This window comes from Petromyzon marinus, chromosome 46 (assembly GCF_048934315.1).
Source record: "Petromyzon marinus isolate PM22_M1 ecotype Great Lakes invasive population chromosome 46, UKy_Petmar_22M1.pri1.0, whole genome shotgun sequence".
In the NCBI taxonomy this organism is placed as follows: domain Eukaryota; kingdom Metazoa; phylum Chordata; class Hyperoartia; order Petromyzontiformes; family Petromyzontidae; genus Petromyzon; species Petromyzon marinus.
Window position 1 is genome coordinate 6,820,815 of NC_133712.1, and position 6,102 is coordinate 6,826,916.

General features: G+C 47.5%; 1 long non-coding RNA gene across 1 annotated transcript; it reads right to left on the minus strand.

The window, feature by feature from the left end:
• Positions 1 to 1,555: 1,555 nt before the first annotated feature.
• Positions 1,556 to 4,680, minus strand: LOC142930967 (uncharacterized). The gene is made up of 4 exons (XR_012946964.1): positions 4,535 to 4,680; positions 3,298 to 3,348; positions 2,859 to 2,940; positions 1,556 to 1,825 (listed from the first exon to the last, which is right to left on the minus strand). It is a non-coding gene; the product is annotated as an uncharacterized LOC142930967 (long non-coding RNA).
• Positions 4,681 to 6,102: the final 1,422 nt, after the last annotated feature.

Below are 6,102 nucleotides of genomic sequence, written 5' to 3' on the forward strand. Positions count from 1 at the left end.
ATTGAGGCCGAGTCAAACTAGGGGAGGCCCAGGACCGGTTCAGATAATTGTGGTCTCGCACAGTCGGTACGGCGACCGGCTCCTCTTGAGGGAGCTCCACCTTCATCTTCTTCTTAGCTGCAGACACGGGGATCCGTCACTCATGGCGCGTGCGTGCAGTAGTGTGCTGGTTAATGCACTGCAAACCCAGTCACCTGATTTCAATTCCCGCTTGCGATCAACAGCAATGGCAAATATTTGATCAAGTCCTGGGCCTCCCCGAGGTCGACGGAGCCTTAAATGAGTACCGGGCACGATGTGTAATCATCAGTGCTGGGGAAACAAAGGCAGCCGAGCCTGGTGTTGACTACCCACCCCTCGTGTAATCCTGGATCTTCAGAGACGCTTGCTAACAGCACTTGCCCCAAGTCTGTTAAAGGTGAAACGATTTTTTTGTCGTGTGTTTGTGAGCAACGCCTCGACTTCTGTACGTGTCTGCATGTGTGTGTGTGTGCACATGCACGTGCAAGTGTTTGCGACTGCTGGATTAGTGCATGTCTCTGTGTTCATGGTGTGTGTGTGCCTTCACCGTGTTTGGCTTTTGCAGGCTGTGCCGAGCTCTTCTTTGGTTTCTCTGGCGCTTTCATCAGTTTCCAGCGACTACAGATCTACAGAGACGGATGAGATAGCACTCAACGGGTTCTCATCACTCACTCAGTCAACTACTTAAACACTCATTCACTTACTCAGCCACTCAGGTACTCGTTCAACGATCCAACCACTCATGCGCTCAACTACACTCTCTCACCTACACAAGCACTCACTCAACCATTCATTCACCCACTCATCTGCTCAAACATGCACTCAAATAACCACATTAATCACCAAACCACTAAAATTGCTCACTCAGCACCCATCCGCACAAGTGGTTTGTGAAATGGAATGATGGAGATAATGATGATGGAGATGTGAGCAAGATGTTAGCACACAACAATCACGTGTTAACTCAAACACTTTTGAGTTAGGATCCAATTTCTTTTCTTGAAATGGCAGAGATTTCCCGTCACTGGATGGTAGATACTGCAAGCACAAGCACATGAACAGATGCACAAGCGAACTTTTTATTTTCAATCACTTCCTCGAGTCCCCACGTCTTCATGTTTCCAGGATTTGTGCGTCAATAAAGACCGTTTTATCCAAATCCTAAGTGACCCCGTGTCACGTGTGACCCTGTGCTAATATTGTGTCTCTATGCCTCCTATCTGTCTCTCATTTACCATGCCTCCTGTGTGTTCCCCACGTCCCTAAGTCGCTTGTATCGCTGCATTGTCTTGGTGTCCTTGTAATTCCCGTGTCTCAAAGTCCATGTATCTCAATGCCACTCAACTACCCCTGTGCCTCCACATGTCCCTGTCTCCCCATGTCTCACCATGCCAAAGGGGTTGACGAACGTCTGCAGGACACGCGCTGCCTTCATCTGGGACGTGGAGCTCTGAGCAGTGCGAGCCTCGTTCTGCTGCTCTTCGCTGTCCTGCACACCACAACAGAGCGCAGAGCGCTACAGCACATCGCAGCGCACTACAGCAACATGACAGCAATTTCAGCACAGCTCAGAATGCGACAGCACACAAGAGAACACACAGAACGCCCCAGCACATGATGGCTAACACAGCAAACACAGCACGGTACAGAAAGCTACAGCACACGAGATCACACACAAAGTGCTTTCGCCAGCGGTGTGGGAGATGAGACATGGGTTGGTTGTGGTCGTGTGAGGATGTTGGGCTCACGTCAAACAGGGTGAGGACCGGGCGCGTGGCAGGCACCGCCCTCCGTGCTCCCTCCACTGCACCACACAAAGACAAAAGTCAAAGATCCTCAATATAGCTTTGAAAAGACTTTTAGGGCAAGTGCTGTTAGCGAGCATCTACGAAGGTCAGCACAGAACACGAAGGGGATGGGAGGACCAACACTACACCCAGCCACCTTTGTCTCCCCAGTGCTGATGCTTTACACGCACTGAGTACTCATTTAAGGCTGAATTAATCTAAGGGAGCCCCAGGACCGGTTTAGATATTCGTCACCGGTGTTGGCCATAAGCAGCAATCGAACTTGGGTCGCCAGGTTAATAGTGCAGCACGCTAACCAGCTAAACTACTGCTGTTCGTCGTGACCGGGAATGGAACTTAGGCCATCAGGATCGTGCCACTACACACTACCACTGCACAGCCGCTCTCTAGTGACATACAGACATAAGCTAGCACAGAAGATGCACAGAGATACAGACTGAACAATACACACGTGAACACACACACCCACACACAAGCAATAATATACAGGGCCACACACCTGTTGCAACCGCTGACACACAAAACGTACGCATGCAGACAGGCAAATAAAGACACGTTAACAGAGATACAGGAATGAATACACACACATATGAATGGAAATGCACGCAATTGAACACAGACATAGACGCAAAGATAGTCACAGAAATAATACGCACATACACGCAGCAGCCAAAGAAGGGTCATTGCTTAAAACATCACCTATTATGTAAGTTTTACTTTTAGGACAATGTTACTGAAAAGTATTTTGTTATTTTGCTTGTGCCCCACTGTAAATGCAGTCAGGACATTACTTGTTATTTATTTCACTAAATTATGTTTAATTTGTACGCAGAACATGGCAATTATTTGTATGATTACTACTCAAATTATAAGTGTGATATTAAAAAACAGCACGGTATTTTTTCATGTCAATAAAATGAAATTTACTCGTGACAGGCTAGGTGTACACATCACTGGTCACGAATAAAAAATATATAATCCATATCATGAGCTTTGCCGATATAACCAGCACAACTAAGTGTGAGCTACCTTCAGTACCGTGCCTTGTGATTGGCTGCCTGTCGTCCAATGATAAGCCATCGTGAGGACACAAGAGAGGGTTTTCCAATCGCTGTCAAAACACAGAAGAAAATTGATTGAACAATCAGTGCCACACTAGGGTGGGCATACAAATGATACCATTAATGTCACCTTTGGGGGATTGAAACATCTAGATTGTACTGTCAGGGTCAGGCAATGAACCAACAAAATCACACAGGGGTGTCAACCTACACGACAATCGTAACATTATTCACACTCTAAGGACGGACATGAACTGAGCTCCTCATTGTCACGACGGTTTGGGGACGTGGAATTAAAAAAAAGAACCACAAATGAAGAGTTCTGTGCCGGATGAGAAAATGAGATGTCGAGTTTATAATCGAAAGTAAAGATGGCATTTGTGTGATGAGTTTTTGTCTCTGGTCACCTCTGTCCAGGTGATGAATGTTCTCGATGGAGCCTTGATGGGCGTTTCGCTCTGCGGGAACAGCAGCAAAGATTATTAAACAAACGCAACCTTTACTGCAACGAGTCATTATTTTTGCAGTCTCTTGTGCCTGGTTGTGACCATCAACTCGCTACATTTGTGAACGTCGTTTAACCACGGGTGGCTGAAACTCCCAAGATCCAAAACCTAGGATCTTAGCCGGGTGGTGTTGGTGGCGAAGTCCTGTAACCCAGCACTATGGAGGCAACAAGGGTGGGTGGATCACACAAATGTTGTTAAACTCCCTTCCCGTTGCTTTTCAAGTGTCATAGCATGGCCTGCTAGAAGGGGGTACAGCAAAGGTTGACTTCATCTATTCGTTCTGTATGGGATCGACTGTTGCCTCCTCGCATGTGTGGGTTTTCTCCAGGAACTCCGGTTCCCTCGCATATGTAAACACTCATTAATTGGTTGATAACACCTTCATATATAGACGACCACAAAGTTTGGGGGGAAATTTGGCACAGGCTCACCCCCTGGTAGCCTTTCCCGCTCGTCTGTGGTTCCTCCTCACGCCTCTGAGTCGTTCTCTCGCTTCGAGTGAGCGAATAATGTGCAGTGTGTCACAAGTTAAAAAAATATTATTGAAACAGTGCCGGATCATTGTGTTTGACCCAGTATTGGCCCCAGGAGCCACCCAGTCACCACCTATATTAAATCCATACTCTTTGGTTCTTTCGGTAAAGTCAGGTAGGTAGAAAAACAATAGATTACGACGTTTCGATCGCAACACAAGCAATCGTCATCAGGTGGGACAACCACACCAACTGCCGAAGACAGCAGTTGGTGTGGTTGTCCCACTGCTGTCTTCAGCAGTTGGTGTGGTTGTCCCACCTGATGACGATTGCTTGTGTTGCGATCGAAACGTCGTGATCTAATATTTTTCTACCTACGTGACTTTACCGAAAGAACCAAAGAGTATGGATTCCCGCAGTCACGAAAGCTTCAAATCAAGATTATATTAAATGTTTGATTATATTTATTTATGAACATTCTGCCTCTGACCACTCGCTATCCCTCTCCCCCTATGACTTTCAGTCTCTGTCTCCCACTCTTTTGTCTCTGTTCTCGTTCTCCGACTCTCTTGCCCTATCTATCCTTCATCCGTATCTCAACCGTGGCTGTCCATTATGAACCCCTCGCTGCTCCACCGAGCCGCCTCCGCTTCTGCGCTCACCTTGATGAGCGGGACGAGGCGTGCCTGCTTGACGAGCTGCCACAGCTCATTGGCGTTCTGCCTCAAGAGGGGCGGCACCGGATTGCAGCACGCGAGCACGCCCTGCAGCTCCCTGCGTCGGCAACGACGATGTCAACATGTTAGAGCAGCGACACGCGTCACAACACAACGCCAGAGCAATGCAACATCACGGCAAAACCACGTCACAGCAACAACACAATCTCACAGAAACAGCACAACGTTACAACAAGCCAGCACTCCCTCTCTGTCTTGCATCAAACAGCAATGGCATGGACTAGGGTGCATATAGCCGTTGATACTGGCAAAAGCATATCCGTTCAAGATGGCGTACATATATCCTATTCATGCTGGTGTACATAAGTATATTGTTCATTCTGGCGTACGTGCGTATAGGCAGCTCAGGAAAGTCTATGAATGTATAGCCTAATAAAGTATTAAAGCTTTCGTGACTGCATAAAATTACTCATTGGTTTTTTCGGTAAAGTCACGTATGTAGAAATACAATAAAATTATATTATTTATTGTATTTCTACATACGTGACTTTACCGAAAAAACCAATGAGTATGTATAGCCTGTTCATCCTGGCGTACGTATGTATATTGTGTTCAGGCTGGCATACTTACGTAAAGCCTGTCTTGTCTGGCGTACGTATATATAGCCTGGTCATTATCAGGATCATACTAACCAATGCTATTACCACAATGCAACCTTCATCATCACCATCATACTATCACCATATCCATATCATCACCAGCATCCAGATCACCATCCACATCAAAACATTATGAGTGGCACCACCATCAACACTATCACTATCACTACTACCAGCACAATCATCAGCCACCACCACTATTACCAACAACAAGAACAGGCGCCATATGCCAGTAAGTGGCGGTGACATCACCACGGCGGTTGTCTCAGGCCAGGTGCACTCCGAAGCCACGTGCAGTGTCGAAGGCTCGGTAACAGGAGCTCACGGAACAGAGCCAGGTGCCATGGGTTGACTGACTGCAATGACTGGGGCAGATGCACCAGCTGTGCACGCGACTGTGCCAACTTGCTGCATTTTAGCCGCCCGGCACTCCGCTCTTTATTGTGAGCATCGCTCTTCTGACCTTCGTTGTTGTTGGAGGGCGAATATTACCACCGCTGTCAATACCATCATGGGTATCACTCGCACCACCATCCCAACTGTCCCTGCCACCACCGGCCCCACCACGACCGTGCGCGGCTTACCGAGGCATCTCCTCTGCGATCTTCATGAGCATGTGGTTTGGGAGGACTTCTCTGTGACAGCAACAGCACAACACACACCGGTCAGGCCAGGGCGCAATGCACATCTCAGCAATAACAATAATCACACAGGCCGTACAGGCCTAACAACGCAACAGCGACAGTAATCGTACTACGCAACCATTGACCTACGGCACTGGAATGTGAAGTTTCTACAACTGGTTCAGGATCACGATCAGGTAAATTAAAAAGTGCTGCGTCGTACACCCCAGTGTTTGACTGTGCTATATTATAAACACCCGTGTATCGATAT